At 45.4% G+C, this 21,318-nt stretch overlaps 1 pseudogene; it reads left to right on the top strand.

Moving 5' to 3' along the window:
• Nucleotides 1-21,318, top strand: part of LOC144153385 (uncharacterized) — a 59,135-nt pseudogene that overhangs the window by 30,393 nt on the left and 7,424 nt on the right.

Below are 21,318 nucleotides of genomic sequence, written 5' to 3' on the forward strand. Positions count from 1 at the left end.
ATATTGAAAGCATCAGGTCACGCGAGGGAGTATGGGAAGTCTGGACTTAGCATAAATGCATGATACGGCCATTTCGCCCTAGCCACGCTTATTAAGCTTAAGACTGAAGTAACTTCTCCAGGCACTGTTGCGAACGGCATCTTGGAGATTCGTGCCAGGTCCAAGTTCCTCGCCAGGTCTTGGTTATACAACTACAGAAATCAATCATCATACAAACAATCAAATCCCGCCTCACCGGGTCTTCCCCATCAGCTTTCGTACGTCGGGCCTAGAAAGGGGTACTAACAGCTAATTTTCCACGCCATACAATGACACATTGACCTCAATGGTGCCACTCAGAAAACTGCGCGAAACACAGATGCATCGACGACAGTTAAATCGTCATTTGGAAAACCCGGTATATGTAACCCTTCCGGACTATCTTCTGCTGTCTGTGTAGGTACTCCTGGTTCGGCCAGTTTCGCGATTGGTTTAACACCAATGACCAAAACCGTGTGAGGGAGGGGAAAGTAACAGTGATGAAATTCCTTCATTTCGTTATACCTACCCATGAATGAAGTACATTCTTACTAGATGAAATAAATTCTTACTTACATTGAGATATCTTATCTCTTTCACCACCTTTCTTCTCAACCGCCTCAACCGCACTGCAGAAGTTGGAGCTAAAGCGGTATAAGCGGTTCGATAAAACAAACTGAATACACTTGCCATTTTCGAGGCCACTTTGAAATTTTGCAGGGTACGCGAGGGTACACGGACGTGGCAGAGAATAGAAGACCTGATAGACATAAAATTCTCGGAAATACAATCATACCTCAGGCAACTGCCTTGTCCCCAGAATGATCCGAAAAGTTGAATATTAGTTTAATGCGAGTAATACAACCCGCACGTTTTAATTGCAGATAATAAAACCAGCACCGTTATGAGAGTTAAGTAGGTAGAAATAGTAATGCTGTAGTATGTGACGCCTCCGTAGAGGAGTATGCTCAACTTCTCAGAGGACGACTTTTTATAGAGCTATAGCTTTACTGAAAGACGCCAGAAAAGCACAGCACAATAATACCAACCATGAAAATGGCCATGCCTTGATCTCCACAATAGAAATTCGACAACCTGCCGAAAGCTTTTGTAACATCGTTTTCACTTAGTACTGGGGATCACCGTGTGGGGTGATTTCCAGTATTCGCCGTGATAGGTTGATCCGAAAACTGATTAACATATACGTGGTATGAGGAAAAACAAGAGTGCGACGGTCACTTGCTCCGCGCTTTTTAACTGCAGAGCTGTTTAAGCTTGAGCTGTTTCTGTCTGTATCGTTAACAGAAAACTCCGTTCTGTGAAGTGGAGTGGGGGAAAATTCTAAGCCAAGATGTTTGAAAGAAATTGGCGAGGAGACGACTTGCCCGCGCGCAGGCGTTGCTAGAGCGCGCCTCAAGAAAAAGAAGCTTTCCCTGGTCGGAATCTGACCCCCGTACCTTGAGTTATGAAACCGGCGTCTGTCCTATCACGCTAGCATAGCATTCAGGTTGCAAAGCTTCTTAGTGCGGACCTTGGCTCTGTACTTTGTCTTAATTGACGTGGACTTCGGTTTCGGACTTTGGCCGTCAGTATTTTGAATTTTAAGAGGCTTGATTGTGGATTTTGATTTAACTAAGTTTGCATAGAGGAAGCTTGGCATTTTAACCATCCTTCTCATGCTAAATTGGCAGACAGAAGAAAAGCAAAGTTGAAGCTAGTGCGGACGAGCAGCGGACCAAGGAAGCTAAATGTATTATTTACTGCGCCTTAGCTACATGATTAGTCCCAAAGAGTCACATGAGACGGTATGGTGTTTGTTACTCTACTCGTTATTTCCATCTTCCTTCCAGGAGCCCATCACGTACAGTACCATTCAAAAGCTTCCTTACATGCACTGTGTGATTCAAGAGACGATGCGGATGTACCCTCAGGCCTACGCGTGAGTATGACGGGCCTTAAGATACTCAAGAGCCATGAACTGCTCAGAATGTCTTTCCCTGATGCAAAGCTTTTGACACCACTCTACTGCGTGAGACGAAGCTAGGAGCACCTGGCGCTCATATTGCCATTCATTCCTTCGCATTCACTGCTTATAAGAATTGATTAGGTGACCCCAAATTTAATCTTCTACCTCCACGTATTCTTGTGTTAAGCTCACTTCGGGTCTACAAAGGAACTTCCTGAACTAAACGCTGATCGTGCACTTACGACTGGGTGCATAAACCAGACATACATAGAAATGTGGAACCTTTGTGTATGTCAACGTGCCCACTGTCCTCACCTAATGACGGTACGAACCCGGTTCTGAAGGTATATTACATCGTGTTTGTAAACATCTTTATGAACTGGTATGTTTAAGCTTCGTAATGTGCCGTAGCAGTGATGCTGGCCAGCTGCATTTTACTAAGCAGGACGTCGCGAGCTTCCCTACCTACTGCTGTGGACAGGTTACTGATCACAAACGGAAAGCGATGTTTGTGGTGAGTTTCTAATTGGAGGCCTCTTCGAGAATTTCGCTACCCGCATTGTGGGCAATTCCACCCAAAAAGGAGCTTTTACGCCATTAAACACAATTGCATTTGTGTCTTACGGCACTCTGCCTAGAGGCCTACTCCTGAATTAGTAAAATATTATTTATCTTTATATAACGTTTCGCCGGTGGAGCAGGTTGTTAACGTTATTAATAGAAGCATTGGTTACAGCGGCTGTGGCTGTGAGGAAACGTCTTGTAGGTGAGGCCCGCTTGCGTGATAACCAGAAGGAATCGTCGTCTAAGGGTTTACTTGGCCTCCTTTTGATACAATTTCTTCGGGTCACATCATGAAGCGCCGTATTTACAATGAGCAGTTCAAAGCCAATCTGTGCAAGTGGCAAAATACTGAAACAATAATCATGAGTTACTCAGAAAGCAAGCGAGAGAAGAGTTAACTACATGGGTAAACATAGAACCTCTAACAAAAATGGCGAAATAAATTAGATTACGGCCACAGTTTGTGTCCCTCTAGGCTATACTCGTTACTAGAGTTGGTTCCACAGCTGCAATGACGATAACGTTCGCACAGTTCCGAGGGCAGCTTTTTACAGCATGTGATAGTTGGGTTGGGTGGGGCTGCATCGGCGCATACTAAAAGTGTTAGCGGGTTAGGGCAAGGATTATTTAAAGGAAAGTGTGAATAAGCCTAAAACTCTTGTGTTTCCTACGTAGCGGAATGTGTTCTAATTTGTACTCCGAAGGAAATCATTAAGCCACACCATCCACTCTCTATCGTAATTACACATACCCTCTTCCACAGGTTTGTGACTCGTGAGGCAACGGTTGACAAGCAGTACGGCAAGGTACCCATACCCGCTGGTACTGCCGTCATGGCTGCCGTAGAGTATATCCACCGGGACCCTCGGCACTGGGAAAATCCAGACTCGTTCGACCCGGACAGGTGTGGTTGCAAAAATCTTTGATTGTTTCACGGTCTACTATCCTTAAATCACTACAAAAATATGTCCCTCCGTTTTACATGAACGTAGCAAGGATAACAAGACATCAATACGCTTGATAAAGAACTGGAATTAGTTACGGCTTGGGAAGTTTTAATAGAAGCAGGAATACGAAGGTAAAATTGAAAAACGTCCACCGTGAAGATATTTTTGAATAAGCAGCGAAAGTGACGGAGTGAACATACCAATCAAAGTCACAGAACCTAGGAAGCTAGCCTCACACTTACGACTTTTTAAAATTTTCGAAAGCGCCCGTCAAAGCATAGCAAGGAGGGAAGCGCTGCGCTTCTACTCTGTTCTCTGATATGCACAAACACAAAGGTGACTGTTGGGTACCTTTATTGGCTTAAAAATCGCATATTGTTATGCTTCCCTGCAAAAGACGTCGAAAATGATAACGTTTAGCATGACACTCCCAGGTAACACTATTATGTGCTTTACGAGTGCTGGCCCTCACCTTCCTCCAGTTCCATCTCACACTTCTCTGTCGATTCATTTCTGCCATTCCCCACTCCTTCATTTTTCATCCTTCACTCAATCGTACATCTGGCATCCTCTCTTCTCCCACTTCCCGTCTTCCCATCTCCTGCTTCAATACTTTCCAGCACCCTATCGGGCTTTCCTCGTTTACCTCCTGGGATGCTCCTGTTCCTTGGCCCCTCCAAATACCCAAATCTGCCTCATTCCTCCCACTCATCTCCCCAAATTTCTCCTTGCCTTCAATCCTTTATCTCATCTCCTTTCCTGACCTTCGTGATTTTGCCTTCCACTGGCTTCCCAACCGGGCTCTGCCCACCTTCCTCACAATGATATTCCCCTCATCTTTTAAATGCGAATGCATTTCTTAGTCGGGGGTTGTCGTGCGTTGGCCGGAGTGCGCCTAGCAACAGCTCTGGCGCGCCTAGCAACCGGAGCAGGTGGTAGCTCGGGCGGGAGTAACGGAGGGCAAGGGGAGAGGAGGAGCGCGCTTGGCGTGTGAGGGCGCTCGCATCGCGGAGCTCGGGCGGAGTAGCGGAGAGTGAGTGTAGAGGAGGTTCGCGCGCGGGCTTGTGAGGGCGCTCGCATCGCGGAGCTCGGCGGAGAGAGCTCGCGCGCGGGGCGGGCGTGTTGCGCGGGTCTCTCGCTCCTCTCCGCGTACCCTCTCCCCGCTCGATGCGCTCGGAAAAATATATATAAATGCAGTGCAGCGCGCGCCTCTCTCCGTGACTGCTTGCCGCAGCGAACTCATCGGTGCACCCAATGCATTCGCATTTCCGCACGATCCCCTTCGGGGAGGGGGGGGGATTTTTTTTGTTCCTACTCCACCTTTTCATTTCGTTACTACAATCTCTTTACGCTATCCCCCATATCTCTTCTTTTTGTTCTCTGGCGCCTCCAATTACCTTAGTCCCACTCATCTGCCTTCCCATTCCATCCATAGTTCATCCTTCTTACCCTACCGGTCCTTGAATCCGCATATTCCACACACGAATGATTTTTAATGCAGCTAATAATTACTTCACGATCGATACCGAGAGAAAGAACATTTCCCGCAACAGTAATTTCAGTATAATTTAAGTACCCTTCGCTTCAAAGTTATCTTTGTCTTCCACAGTAATTGCAATGCAACGTGCTTGCTAAAATTGAAACACTTTTTGTAAAAGAAGTGACTTGTTTACCCCCAAAAGTAACGCAATGCAATGTGTGGGCTCCTAGGAGATAACTGTATTCATTGGGCATTAGAAGATCTTGCGTGCGCAGCGCATCGCAAGTTGCATCTCCTATTCTACTGGGCTGCAGGTTTCTACCAGAGAACAAGTCGCGGATTAACAGCATGGCAATGCAAGCCTTTGGACAGGGTCCGCGCAACTGCATCGGCATGCGGTTTGCGCTTATGGAGATGAAGTACACGTTCGCGCACGTGCTTCGCAAGTACAGGATTGTGAAGACTGCGAATAGCGAGAAGGTGGGTCACAAACGTGCACGTTCTCGAGCTATTCCCGCATGCGTTCTCACTGCATTCAAAATGATTGCATTGTACTGTTTTTAAAAACCTTCTCGCAACGGCCGAACTTTCGGAAGCATGTTCCGATCCACACCAAATAAAAGTATTAGAATTTCGGCCAAGACGCACCATTAAGTTCGTTTTAAGAGGGAGAAACATGTACGTGTTGTAATGCCAGCTTACATTGGAAATATTAGTAGCGCCGCATACAGAAAAACCAGCGAGGCAGCTGCTGTTGAGCGTCGCCCTTATTATTGTGCTCTTCTTTAGGCCCTATCTAGTGTAAAGGGGAGGTCATAAGGCCATCCCTAAAAAGAAAGATATGCTAAAAACAACGGACAGAATACGCAGAATGTACACGAGTCATTGTGGTATTTTTCCCGGGCTCAAGAGCCCTCCATAACTAATGTAAAAGGTCAGCGATGTGCGAAATCTTTCTGACCTCAAAACGGCGTGAAAAGTGTGTCAAAACCTTCGCTACGTGTGCGTACAACCTTTCCTAAGATAGTGCAATAAATCGTCAAACATTCAAGCACAGAAATTCCAAACTGAGAAGAAACCCACGCGGAGATTTTTCGCGCACAAGTAAGCGCATCTCTACAAGCGTTGATAAGTGTATGTCTGCAGATGGCTAATGAGATAGCGGCATGCTGTTGTACTCCTTCTTCATTAACGTTGCGTGTATTGTCTTATATAAAACTTTTCTTTAACGACTTTCAAGTAACCGTTTCGACAAAAAGAAAGGCCGTGTGAACGCGTGCGCCGTTTGTCCGGAGATGTTACGAGACATTTTCGGCCGACCAACCGGTCTGTGGGAAAATGCATTAGCTTTTGACAGGGTGCCATCGGTGGCACGAAGAAAGGTTTCACTTAAAAATATGCACACACTGCCCCACTCTGTTCCAGTTGCTAGCAGGTGCACTGCGTAATTCATGAGTTGGAATGGAACAGAGTTAACATTGAGGTTACGATGCGAACAAATAAAGACAAAGGCTGCTTTGCTTCAGAACAGTGAATAAACTGTATCCTGTACATGTTCACTTGTGCCAATACGGCACCACGGTGAACATCAATTGGGGGGGTAAAGTTGTGTTTGGCAGACCGTGTCGTTACGCACTTACGGGCAGATGCTCAGATGAAATGAGACATGTATCGCACTTTGCGATAAAATAGCCTGGAGCAGCGGCATAGGTGCGCCGGACGTTTCCACACGCTTTATTAGCAAATTGCCAGAGCGCAGGTCTGCGATATATTCAGGAAATTTCAATGCTCGCTGCGAGGACTGAACTAAAGTTTAAAAAACTCCGCAAACAACTTGAGTTACCATTACGTAAGAAAATTAGATTGAAATGGGTGGCCATTCAGCGAAAGCACGCTTTTAAGATGCGTTAAAAAATCTAAAGTCGGATACTCATTGTTTTCTTCGCAGGGATAGCAATTAGCAGATTCAGAAAAGCCAGCACCGAAATAATTGCTTGGGCCATTACATCTGCAACTGAATCTGTACTACCATTCTCAACATATATTTTCGACATAAACCACGAGAAATAAATTTATTCAACGCAGCCCATACTGTGGTTACTGTGGTTACTGCTGTTAGTGCCCCCTCAGCACCTATGCAGCCTGTGGCGCCAATAATAAGCGTATCTTTATACGAGGGCTTTGTATTTGAAAAAAGAAGGCAGTATTTCAAACTCTCTACTTCGCCGACTCTCTTGAAGCAAGTTGAAAGGAAAACAAATGAGTACGTCTTTGAGTTGGTGCACACACGAGATATTTATGTGTGCTTTAAAGGAAATAATTGCTACGAGGGAGTGTGCCTGGTGGTGATGATGGTGAGCGAGCCGTGGTAGTTGGGATTCTTTGGTCAGATTACCGCCATCAACTAGCAGGAATTTAATGGCGAAAGACCAGATGGCTCCATACAAAATCCCTCGATTGTGCGCGCAGGGCACGTTCTAGTCGAGCTTCCCGCTTTAGTCGAATGCAACGCTTGAACGTATTAATATTATACGCCACGTTTCCGCTGCCATAATTCTCGCGTTTTTTCTGCGGTGTTGTTTTGAAAAGAATTATCCTTCATAATGTGAACCCTTTCAAAACGAGCTGCTCGCTACGAGCGTGCTTGTACCGGGTTACAGAGATCAGTCCCTTATATCATGTAACAGTTTCCTAACGTGTTTGCAAATTTCTCTGGTAAAAAAATTACCCTACCCTGCGAGCTCGCTAAACACACAAAAAAATAGACACCATCCGCCACGTTGCCAGAGTGCACATGTTTTTTCTAGCCACGGCAGTTGTTTTGTATTGTAAGCAAATCTACCCACGTGTGAAGATACCTGCGTGGAAAAATTCCCGCAATTTGTGGAATTAATCTGTGCTCTATACCCCAGCGCGCCTGGCTCAAAAAGTCTTGCTTTGGAACATACAACCTCGCTTTGATGCTTTGTTAAATTCTAACATTACAATTATGTGGTTTTTAGTGGGGATAAGGTGTGAAATTTGTTTTCTTAGCTTGTTTGTTGGGACAAACACGCATAAACTTTAACAAAATTTTCAACGATATTTTTTTCAGAATCCTCCGAACATCGACAAGAATCCCATAATCTTAAAAATCAAGAAAGGCGTGATTGTGAAGGCGGTGCCCCTGTGATTACTTTGTACTTATACCACAATAAATCTAGTACCTTTTTAAATACGATAGTGTTTCTTGGTCTACTTGAACGCGAAAATTTTGGTCAGTCTGTACGTACGTTTGTCTGCCTGTCTCTAACACAATTCAGCCACCCGGCCATAGTGAAACGTAAGCTGCAGAATAGGCTTATATACCCACAGCCAAATCGAAACGTCTATATCCAGTGGAACTGTTCATACTTGTCGACATTGTGGAACAAGAACACAACATTAGGCATATATGTGACAAAAAAAAATTACACCATCTTCACACGCGGGAACCCTGAGGGGATGCAAAGCCGTGGAGTAGTAGCGTGTTAATTGGTTGTTAGAGTAAAGACACGTGTATTAGTGTATTAAATGTCTTCTTTATTTATCGAGTAGTGGGGAACGTTTTGCGGCTTCTCGTTCTCGAAGCGAGCAATCCGCTGTTCGACGCTGCCATTTACGTTCTCCTCTGTGCAGCCTTGTCTTCGGAGGGCTCGCAGTTCTGACAATAGGCTGGCTGGCGCTAGTTGAGGGTGTGCCAGCCAGTTCGCTGACGGAATCGTTGGCGTCCATTTGCAGTCATCGGACGGCGCAGTACCGAAGAAGCAACTGGGCGGAGAGCGGACGGGTTTATTTGCAGAGCAGAGGGAGTGGAGAGGAGCAGCAGCGCGCATGCGCGTGATTGGACAGCTGGTGTGCAGAGGGGAGAGAAGGAGCAGCGCGCGCTAGCGCACAGGTGGTGTGGAGAGGAGGAGGGGAGAGAGAGCGGCGTTATCACAGCTGTTGTGGAGAGGAGGAGAGGTTCGGACGCCGGACGACGGAGGGTCGACTAAAAGATGCTTTGCCACTAAAAATTAACACATAAGTGATATTTCCGGCGTTACGTTTTAACACATTCATGGATATTGATTCAAATAAATGCTGCATTACCTGCATCAAAAAACAATTCACTCCGTCGCCTACTGTTGCCCGCGCCACTATCACTTCTTGAGGCATTTTTAGAAATGAAACGGATACAGTTATGAAAGCTTCCACTAGGTATGTTCAACGTTCCGCTTGGAACGCACGTGGAGTAAGGCAACGTGGTTCTATAAACGTTCCAGTAGGGTGCCTTGATTCACACTCGTCTTCGCCGTACGGCAGCGTCAGCATCAATGCACTCGGTCTGGAGCACTGGAACGCGGTAAATTGAAATTGACTTGCGCAAACCTCGCTCGTGTGTACCCTAAGAATAACTTGACGGACGTCGAACAGCAAGAGAGCTCAACGGTAAAGCGAAGGGAGGCATTTACTTGGCAAATGCTCACGAAAGACTATCGTCGTTCGTCGACATTTGCACCGAGAGGAGTCGATACGCGGTCAATTTTTTTTTTCCCACTTGGTCACAGATACTGCAATGGTCAGCATGTTCTGCACAACCTTGTCTTCATCCTGCTGAAACATTTCCGGTTTTATAATACTGGAGACAGCATTGCTGGTCAATGCAGCATTCTGCTCAAATGCACGCCATGGAAAACGTCAATTCACTGTCTATGGCAAAACAATTGTGGCTGAGTTTTCCAACACTACTATCAGGGGCTATAAAATTTTCCAGTTCCGTTCAGTTGAAGTATTTTATTTCATGTTTTTGAACAGCGAAACCCTTGCTGCCAAAAGCCTCTGGCACTTAGCAAGGCTGCTACTGGGCTCATGCAATACGTTTATACAGAAACACAAGCTCAAGTTATAAGGCATAAGCAAAATGCACAGGATTGACAATTAAATATGTGTCAGCAAAAGGTGAAAACCAAATTGGTGCCGACAAAATATGTGTAAAGTATGGCAATTACCAAAACGACGTTAAACAAATCGAGCTGAAATATTTATAGGTGAGGAATTATAGAACATACAAAAGGCAGTGGTTCGCTTTTCCCGATATTCTTTTAACGCAAGACGGAAAGTAGTACTCTGGTTCAGAAATAATTGGAAGGCTATTCCATACTATCGTTACACTTTAGTTTATTGTGCGTTTACCACAGAAATCTTTGACAGGTGGAATGTTGAAGTGTCTGCTTGTTTGGTGTCTGATTTCCCTTCGTGGGGCCATAAATAACTCATTTGCGTGAAGGTTGTTATTTTATAGAATTTTGTAGGTAATAGAGGTGATTTAGTAGTCTCTGGCGAGTAAGAACGGCACTACAGCTAGCTGTCGAAAAATTGAAGAGTGCTCCCTATGATTCGAAAAGTGATACCTCTGACAACTCTTTTTTTGTAGTGTTGGATGGCGTCTAGGTACGATAAATAAGTCTACCCCGGCAACGTTACGCAGTATGGTTCATCCCTGTGAAATATACTGAAATACAGCATTAATAACGTTAGTAAGGGGAAATGCTGTTGTGCTTGATATAAGGTAAATCAGGCTTTCTACAAAGAAAAAAATGTTATTTATATGGCTAAATGCATTCCATTCTCCACAGTTAGACCAAGACAAAAGTAGGATTCAAATTTTACGTTGATTTATGTAATGTTTTTGTTTGGGGGTGAAAACATATTCTATTTAGTTTTCTAGATGTTCATTGCTTGTCTATTATGACATCGCCATTGAGCTCCGTTGCTCAGTACTTGATTTGCAGAGGATTCTACATGCACATTTTTTCTTGATATTAGTAACACTGTGTGCTCACCGAAGATTATTGATTGTGCGTTATTAATACAAAGTGTAATATTATTTATGTACATTGAAAATGGAATAGGTCCCAGTACGTATCCCTGAGGGACGCCGGGGGTCATGAGACGGAAGTCGCAGCACTCTGCGTCAACATCTACACAGTGCTGACGGTTTTCCAGGTAGCTTTGAAAAAAGCTCATGGTGATCGAAACCATAGCGTTCCGGTTTCTTTCTTAGTATTTCATGATCTAAGGAATAAAAACCTTTCCTTGTGTAATAAAACACCGATAACAACTTTCTCTTCATTCAAGGAGTTGTGATAATATTTGTAACGCAAGTCACCACTGTATTGCTGAAACCCGTGTTGGTTTTTTGTTAAATGACAATGTTCAACCAAATACTAAGTTTTTCGCTTTGCTATGAGTTTTTAATACAGAATTATGTATAGGAAGATCTGAGATGGGTCGACATTTGCATTAATGATTATGGCCGCCACCCACATAAAGTGGTGTAAATTGTTTTTTTAATTAAATCTAGGCATTTACCGGAGTGGCAGGCAACATAGAATATTTCATCTAAATAAGGGCCAATCATGTCTAGATTAGCTTTCAGAACATTTATTGATATTCTGACGTACTCCCTACATGCTTCAAATCCCACTTCTTTTTATGGTAATTATCTTCTTCATGACTGCCGGCGAGCATTTACTATTTCTTTGCGATATATTTAAACAGATAAAAAGCCTTTTCTTGCTCGTGCAACGCAGCCGGTTCATTTTTGTTGTTGTTGCGAGACGTCTCTCAGGCCAATTCATGAGTTCCGTTCTCGTCAGTACAACGACCCATCCTTTTTATGCATAAAGCGTAGAACTTCAGGAAGTTGTGTCGACCTGATTTGGATTCTCGTAGAAATACTTACGACTCCAGCGTCTGCTACACAATATACCTCCCACAAGCCTAATTGGCTAATTTATTCATAAATTTCTAAGGCAATTGCATTGGCATAAAAATACTGCACAGAATATTTGTAGGCGTTTGCTTATTTCGCCATTGTAAGTATTGAAGAAGATCATAGCTTGACCTATTAAACGTGCCTAAAAAGCTTCGGGTTTAACAATGTAGTCATTATGTATAGATTAAATACATCAATTCGTGATGCGACGTTATATTCAACAACAGGTCAATTTGTGGTGGCATTCGCCAATATATTTCATGTTAATGTGGTTGCGAAGTAGTGCGCTAGGCTATCATTTATTTCTACCTAACATTTACCCAAGGTGCAAAAGCAAGTTTAAACGATTTCGGTATTTCGCCCCAAAACGTTCAAACTAATAGTCGGAGTTTCATTCACGCAAATATTATTGATACAAAAGTTTCACTCCGACCTAATTTTCTGAATTTTAAACTACAAATAGCCCGCATTATCTGTCCCAAATACTGTATTTTAACTTTGCTGATTTACATGGCTCTACACCTCTTCAACCGCTTAGATCTTCGCACTCTCCCTTCATTTTCATGCGTGTCCAAAATCTAAGACTGTCGACAACCGCATTCAACAAATCATGCCTTTTAATAACGATGGAGGATTGAAAGCGGCTCCTAATCCAATGCTCAGTGAACGCAGTTCTCTTCGGTTTAAAGAGTTGCTCGAACCACATTTAAAAACCTTAGCGTGTTCTGCAGGGTAACATTTGTTCTGTAACCAGTTTTTATTGATCATTTCCCCAATATAATCACATTCGGAATTATTCCGCTTTGTGCTCTTCGATATGCCGCAGACTTTGTGTACGCTCGTCCGAGGCAGCCTTTTTCGACGTCATGGATTATTGACGTGGGCAAGGGCGCCCGCTCCAGCTGCGAACAGCGAGCGAAAGCGGCGCAAAGAAGGAGAATTCTATGAGGGTTTCAATCTAAACCTAAATCCGTGATTGTAACAGGACACATTCAACACTCTATCCCTGGACCCTGGCCCATCCCTCAAAGGGGCACGTGCCTGACCCTTCAAGGGTATAATCATCATAATCATTGTCTCTCTAAAGCACGGGGATAAAGTTGGCTTTGGGGCAAGGCGTTTTGGTGCACCTAGCCTCCAACGGGGCAAGTCAGCCAATACAACCATTGCTTGAAAAAAAACTTTGCCGCTACCGTCACTGCAAACGCCTGCTTGCCTGTGTCATGTTCTCATGTTTACCAGCCCGTTTATCCTTTATTCGGCGTCTTTTCTTGTGTTGTACATATTCTTTGTAATCACCCGTAGCTGCTGTTTTTTTCTTTTTCTTACGGCCAGTTGCAAGCTACAAAATGGAGTTGCTTTCGGTTGAAATTATTTTTCGAGTACGCACTGTGTCTGATCGTCTTCCATCTTATGTTTCGTCGTTTAGCACTATTTATTCTTTTCAAGATTTCTGAACGGTATAAATAAACCGGATCATTACTTTGCACTCCGCAGTGATCTTTCTCCTGCATTTTAAGTAGGACGATTCATTAAACAATTCTTCAAATACCAAGTTTTTTTAGAAGACCAAAAAATGCAAACGCCGAAGAAGGATAATTACGCATCTTTTGTTTCAGAATGACAGGATATTAGGTTTAATGATTCGCAGTGTTATCAAAGGTGTCAGTTTTTTCTGCCACCTGAACGGGTCACAGCTGCTCTCTCGGTCTGTCTGTCCGTCTGTCCGTGTCTACCTTCCTTAATGTATGTATGTATGTATGTATGTATGTATGTATGTATGTATGTATGTATGTATGTATGTATGTATGTATGTATGTATGTATGTATGTGTCTATGACTGATGAAGGCAAGTCTCTGCTGAAAAGTTGGCAAAAATCGTGGTTTCTACCTTGATCAAAGATTTCTTGTGTTCTCAACCATCTTCAAAGTTTTACTTATTACTAGTTTTACTAGCAATAGGACTTTATGAGCTGGCCCCAGTAAAGTGTTCCGTATCCCATCTCGTACTTGCTCACGGATAATCGTTGTCGTTCTCAAGTAGCCCGCCGGGACTTCCAAAAGCAATACACTGCCTTTGGTATTATCGAATAAATTTTCCTAAATGTGCAGATATCTAAGGACTTCTTTGTGTCCAAAAACTCTTACTAGGTCATTCTGATTCTTTCAATTCATTTTTCATTGCCCTGATCATTTCCCCTGCGCTTCTCGGTTTCATGTACTTTGTCCTAAGCGTTCCATTTCTTTTTTCCCATTGTGTGGTCACGCCTTTCATATAAAGATACCGTAACACTCTGGCCGCCCATCTCTGGTCATCAATATTTCTAAGCCGATCTTCGAGACATATTTTGCTTTGCCCTTCTCTCACTTCAATGAAGGCCCGTCCCATGTCTTTCTCCACTGCCTCAATCGTGGTTTTACGGTGCGCTGCTAATGCCAATCGACCTACCAATCTCTGATTCACTTCTACCCCTGATTGAATCTCTGATTTGGCACACACCACCGCGTTCGAGAATGTGAGTGCCGGTACCGTTAACCCCTTCCTGATTCCTCTCACTAATTCACATTTTTGTATCCCCATAATCGTCTGTTCTTCATGATAGCGTTGCTTCTTTTTCCTTTCCCTCTTAAATTAACCTGATAGGTTTTTAGATGTGCCTAACCTTGGTTTATCGATATGCCGACATATTTGTATTTCGTTACTCGTGGTATTGTTGCTTGTTGAAGGATTATCGTCGTTACGTGCGTCGTCAATAAATTCCAGCAGTGCCAACTTTGCGGTGCTAAACTCTTCAGTGGCTTCTTCTCCCCAGATAACTGCGAGCTGTTGCCGCCACCTCGCTATCTGCGAGTAGTACCTATGTACCATCTGAGTACCGATGAACAGCGCCATAACCGTCACTGCGGCGGAAAAAAGGCCGTAACATCGTCACCTGCGGACGGGTGCATGCGGCCGGCCGACCTCATTTTCATCGCGCGGCGGTGTGTCGACAGACTCACAGAAGACAATGTCGCTTATGCCAGTTCACCAGTGTAAGCTCAACTCACCGCGCTGCTGTGCAGCTTAAGCGGCATAGTGTGCGCAGTAAGCACCGGTGCTTTTGAGTTTACGTGTGCGTTCGTAACTTCCGTTGTTTACCCCACCATTCTTACTTGTATAAAAATTGTATGAATTACTTGTATAAAAATTGTATGAATAGCTCATTCTGCAATCTTACAACCACTGCTTAATTTGAGTTGGATTTTGCCGGCTGCCGCCATTCGCGCAGCTTCCCATAATGTGTCATAGGTTCTATTTCGGGAAATGCTAGTGGGTTGCATGACCCTTCTCTTTCTTCTTAATTATGTAGCTTATTTAAGTGACGTATCCGCTAAATCTGGCATCAGCGTTATTCTAACGAGGCAATCTTTCGAATGAACCAATCTTGAATTTTGTCTGGGCGGCGACCCCTTTAAGGGCCGAATATTTTCTTGATTACTTTAATATAATTCAGGATCATAGCTAAAGCGCGTGCAATACATAGCTGAATATAATGGTCTACTGCTGTAAGCAACATTGACTCTAAAAAAACACGAGACACTTCTTATGGGTAGCTTCTCGCTGTACCCTGTCTTTTCTTGTGCCTAGAAAACTCCCTATACGTCGTAAAGAAAATTGGAACGAGGTGTTTGTGTGTGACCTCTTACCTTCGTGTTGTTTGTTGGCCAATACTTTTAAGCCCTTTCATGGTCCGCTGTCTTTTGCGGGGCCCGCTGTCAGGAGAGCGGGGAAAAGAAGGGGTTGCTAACCTTTGGTACGTGCATAAATAGCAAATAAAATCGTAAGGGTCTGCTCCTACCACTCCCCCTTCCCAGCCCCTCTAGCTCCGTGACTCCTGGATAAAAATTGGCCTTTCGCAACAAAACATCTCAACCAGTATGACGGCACCGCCATGGTTCATGATTTCTTAATTCTTTCCTTAGCGTCGGCTACTACATTGTGTTTCAGCGTTATCAATTGTTTAAAACTGACGCTCCAATCCAAAACCATGCGCACACGAAAATACGAAACCATATCTGGGTAAGTACACTTTCAATTACATTGACCCGAGTGTAACAACGGCTATGAAAAAATAAACCTCGCGTAAAAGAATTTCCATTCCGACATTACACGATCGTTCGCAACCGGCGCTGAACACCTTAATATTAGGAGTGACCACCTTCCACAATCGCAGTAGCTCAAACAGGTTGGCAAGTTCGCAGTTATTCGTCATGGGGGCGCTGCAAAAAAGGGGCTTAGAAACAGCGCTGTGTCCCGTGTTTTTTTTTTTCATTCTTCCCTATTCCCAGAGCGATTTGTCCCGGGATTGATTTATTGAATGTTTTTCTTTGGGTGACTGTAGCGGGTGCGGGTTGGGGTACCCCACTGAGAAGTCACAAAACGTTGCCGCTGACGAATTTCTTCTCGGCCAATTTCCCAGCGGGCATACGGAACTGCTATGTGAGGGTACCTACTCTTGCAAAGAGATGAAAAAGAAGAAGAAGAAAAGGAAGTGGACCTGGATTCAGACTCGGACCTGAGCCCATCGCCGATGTACGCCGTGGAGGTTCTTGATGGACGGCTCTGCTACGTTCATAAAAACAGGTACATGTCCCCTGTTTTGATTTCCAATTGATTCGAATATTCCGGAAACTCGCAGCTGCTTCAGATGGAAGGAAGTCGGTATTGAAGGACATGCAACGAGCCTATAACTTCATGGGCATCTGCGCTGCTTGGCTATAATGGCGACGAATTGAAAGACGATTGATTGTAGTGTTTAACGCGCCGACGCAGCACAGGCGATCACGCGCGGCGCCGTAGTGGAGGGCTCCGGATTAATTTTGAATAGCTGGGGATCTTTAACGTGCGCCGATAACTCGTACACACGGGCGACGAATTGAAAGTATACTATAGCCCTTTCTGCAGTGGCCATCACAAGTTACCCATCGAAGCAAGTCTAATTCGGGTGCAGAAATGACCGGTTAATGGTGAATTGCTTTTAATGATGAGGGTTGTTCTTGGGCTGCCTAACGCCCAATTGTGCCTGCCTGTCTGTCGCGTGATTAAGCCACTTGACACCTAGCCATAAAATTTGCCGTGCATCTTGGTGCTGTGCTGCGAAGATCTGCTTTTATGGCTCACGCCTGTCCGCTTTAGTCAGCGCAGAATAGACCTCAGGAATATTTGAAGCAAAATCAAATAAACGATCAATAGTCCCAGGATTCCTTTTTTAAGAAAACGAGTTTAATTGGTTTTGTGATGGCATAGGGAAAAGTAACGCGGTACAACTGTATCGAGGACAGACGACAAAGTAGGGCGCTGGCCCTAGAGATGGCACGCGAGGATTTCGAATACGGGAAAATTGAACTGGAATATTTATCACGGGCGGAGCTATAGGGAAAGTGTACAGCGCCAAATGTGGTAGACCGGAGAGGTAGTTGAATGGAAGGGGCGACAGAGTATTTCCACGATCTTTTGGTGCGACGTAAGCCGATGCGGAGCTCATTTTTTGTATAGCAGGTGCGAGAACGTCATAGACAAAAATTAACTCGCACTATATCGGTATGCATTTGCGAGAAAGATTACAGCTGTCATCATTATTTCCCCTGGTGCCTTAGATGCAATTGGTGTTGAGGTTTTCAAAGCGAAATGTTTCTTAGTGGTACCGATGGTGCCCTGTCAAAAAACTAATGCATTTCCCCACGAGCCATTTTGTCGACCGCAAAAGTCTGATATGATCTCTGGACACGCCGCGCGTGACGGGAACCGCCATTCCATCGTGTCAAAACGGAAAATGGAAAATCGCGAAAAATATTGGTTCTAGATAAGACAATGCACGCATTGATCAGGACCACAATAGCACACCGTTGTCTGATAAACCACGTATCGGTTCGCATTTAGATTGTTGACAGATGCATTTACTTAGTGCGTAAATAATCGTCTCAAGGGCCTGCTCTTCGTTTGCAATTCGAGTCTTTGGAGGTCTGACGATCGAATGGGCGCGCTTTCGGCGAACAAAATCGGCAGCTGGGCTAGTTCGTATCCCTCCATCCTAAACGGAGCTTGGCAACACGACGACGGGAAAGAGGCGACACAACATGGCGCTGACTCTCAACTAAATCTTTATTGGGAAGGAAACACACATATATACAATCATACACCTCACGTATCTCTACACGTCAACAGAGAAGGTTGGAGGAAATGTTAGCTTTCGTACTTCATTCAACTTTCCTGTGGAGGGGCTGGTATTTCTTTGGGGCGGGATCGGGGAGCGTACATAAGTGAAGCCATTAATCCCCTGAGGAGAAAAAAATAACTCATTTGGCGCTTCCCAGACACGTGGACCCCCTGCTGGTGTTGTGCACGGAGCGCGTGTCGACGTTGCTTCGCCTGGACAGCGTGGCCGTTTGGGCCGGCCTGTGGCGTCTGTCGGCGAGCGAGCTGCAGCAGGTGGCCGAGCGCATGGCGAGCCGGTCGCCCATGCGCCAGCTGTCCTGGCGGGAAGTGGGGCCGCTCTTCTTGCTCTCCAGGCTTCGCCAGCTCCTGCTGGACAGGCTGCTGCTCACGCACGCCGACCTGCGCGCGCTGCTGGGATCCGTCGAAGCGCCCTTGCTTACGCACCTGTCCGTGAACAAGGTGGGCAGTGAAATCCCTAGCGCATACCAACGATGGAACTCTTCGGCTGTGTAAAGAACAAATCTTGTGTTAAAATGCAGACAGGTGTTCTGAAGTGCCTGAGAAATCACTGCGCATGTCTGGTGGCCTTGCCGTAGCAATATTTCAAACTTTCCAATGAAACTTTTTGGCAGCCGCATAGTTTCTGCACTATTCAAAGAAGTACTGACACAAAATCTTGAAGGCGGCATTACTTCCCAGATAAATTGGTGTGAACACACATCATCTGCAAAATAGCCGCGGCAAATGTAGCCGAGAACATATTTAAATCAATTTTGAAGTGTGCGAAACACAACCTAGTTTCCAGCGGAGAACCTCACGCAATCGACATTCCTTGGATATTTGTAAATAAACAACATTGTAACACGTCACGATTTTGTGTTGGCAGCTTCTGTACTACCGGCGTTTTTCGCCGGCTCGCTACTTCAATCGGAGGTCGGAGCTTCCGCTCTCGAGCAACGAACGACCCGATGGTTGGCGGCGGAGGCGGCGTAATTTTTTTGGCTAATCGGGGAGCTCTCTGCGACCTAAGTTCTACCGAGATTCCCGGCTCTCTACTTTTATTGCTTTTTCATACACTGGACGTAAAAACGCTGCGGGGACACGAAAAGCCCACTGAGCGAGCCGCATGGTCGCTGCGCAGGCGGCGGCCACGGCCGTGAAGTGGCGCAGCAGGTAGTTCGAAAGATAGCTTGCTACCGCTGCACAAAATGGGACCCAAGTCCCAGCAGATATGAGAAAGGAGTTAGTGATGCGACTGCGGGTTGCATCACAAATCGTCATCTGCAGTGCTTACGAGAGCGGCAATCGGATATCCGCCGGAGTGTTAAGCCGAATTAAGTTAACGCCGGCTGCTCCCAGCGCACGTCTCCCCACCATCTCGAGCGTCGCGCGTCGTTTTCTAGCCGCGGCAGCAATTTGCACTCGCAGCAACAGCGTCATGTCCGCGGTCGCTTTTTATTTAAGCGGTTCACGAGATCAGTAAGGGAGGGGGCATTCGCAAAAACTGCCGGTTATGCGTGTACGACAGTGCTACGGCAGCTCTGCCCTGTGATATCCACCCGACGGTCACGTATACAGCTTTGTTTATTCAAAACCCCAGTTTTTGTGAACCCGCTGAAACCTAATCTGCGACTCGTCGCATTGAAAACGTCTCTATTTAAATAGCCTTCGCACGCTGAAGCAAATGAAGTTTGCACTTGTTACAAGTAGGTCATTAGCTACTTATTGCAACAAAAAAAAACAAGATGCATTGCGTCAGTGACCCTTTAACCCCGGTATTCTCTTTAACCTGTTTTCACCTACGCAGTAGCCCCTGCCTCAAGGAAATTTAATTCCGTCTATCGTGATGTGTCACACTTAATTTTTAGGATGGTGTAGAATCATTTACCTACGTCTCTACGTCTCAATGCTATCCTAGTTGGCAATAACTCTTATTGTTCGAGCCAGAGGTTTAAAACACGACTGTCACGTGTTGAGCTGTGGCTGCTGAATGTTGGTCTGAACTTGCCATTGAGCTTAGTTGTGCGCACCACTTATTTTGAGCCGCTAACGGCAAGGTGGCTCTGGCACTTGACGCAGCGTGAGTGCCTGGATAAATGCGCCCTGAAACAGGCACAAAGATACTTTCAAGTATCCCCCTGACTGCCATTCAGTGCACGCTAGGTCGGACATTGACCTTCTAGACTATTTCTGTCAAGTTTAGGAGGCAAGCTACTGGCAGCTACAAATAATGCTACGAATGCCTGATCGTGCCAGTACCTATAAGGTACTGGTACGATCACGGAATCTTCCACTGAATTGCCTTCGCACCGTTAATCCCTCTAATCAATAGGTGGCATTGTCGGTAATTTGTAGGGTTGGTATGAAATGGGATTGTGTTCAGCAGAGGTGATAACGCCAATTCTTATTTATTTCATGAAATGAAAAGCTACCTCTGTCATTGCACTTAGGTTCCATACTGAACCTGTCAACAATCTAACAAGTTGCTACGCTTCTCGAGTAATTCTGATAGCCTTCCTTCAATGCGCACGGAACAATAAAACATTGCCGTAGAATTTGTAACTGTGAAATTAAACTCTTGCGGTTAGAATGCCCAGCACTGAATTCTTGCAACAGGTATCTTTTTACATACTTCACGAAAAATGCCTGTGCAGATACAGTGTATGTGCCAGGACATGGGACCGAGTACCAGCTCGGGCCAGGACGACCGCTTTCAAAGGAGCTGCGATGAGCAACGGATACAAGACCTCGAGATCTTCGCGTTGCTGCTGCAAAAGAGCGCCCAGTCGCTCGTGCTGCTAGACACCGACTTCAAGCTAGACGTGGAGCGCTTGGCAGCGTGCGGCCCTTTTCCGGCCCTCCAGAGCGTGGCGCTACGGCGGCTCGTGCCCTCGTGCAGCAGCGTTTACCGCTGCTCGCTGACGGAATTCGAGCTGCACGCAATGCTCGCTCAGATGCCGGCTCTTCGTGAGCTCCGATGCGACGTGTCGCAGGCCCTTGGTACCCTCCATCCCGATACGCATCCCATGCTCGCTAAGCTCGAGGCTGTGGAAGTGCTGCACGAGGCGCCCGTGCCAGAATGCGCTGCTACGCCCTTCACGCCCTGTCTCCAGCTTCTCGCTACTGTCTGCCCGAATGTACGCCAGGTACGATGTTTGGAGGCTGAGCAGGGTAAACGTTTGACCCTTAGTTGTATCGATGGTTATAAAAAAATAATTGAAATGGTGTGGGGATCGTCATAGTAAGTGCTGTAAAGGGGATTTTCTTGTGATTCGGAGGGCCCAAATAAACCGTTAGATGTGCAATTGGGGTTCTGTCAAAAGTAAACCTTTTAGGGAGGGAGTTGCGAAAGGGGAAACGGTGAGGGCT

The sequence above is a fragment of the Haemaphysalis longicornis genome, unplaced genomic scaffold (genome assembly GCF_048455015.1).
Source record: "Haemaphysalis longicornis isolate Haplotype H1 unplaced genomic scaffold, Haemaphysalis longicornis Haplotype H1 scaffold_9, whole genome shotgun sequence".
NCBI classification, from domain to species: domain Eukaryota; kingdom Metazoa; phylum Arthropoda; class Arachnida; order Ixodida; family Ixodidae; genus Haemaphysalis; species Haemaphysalis longicornis.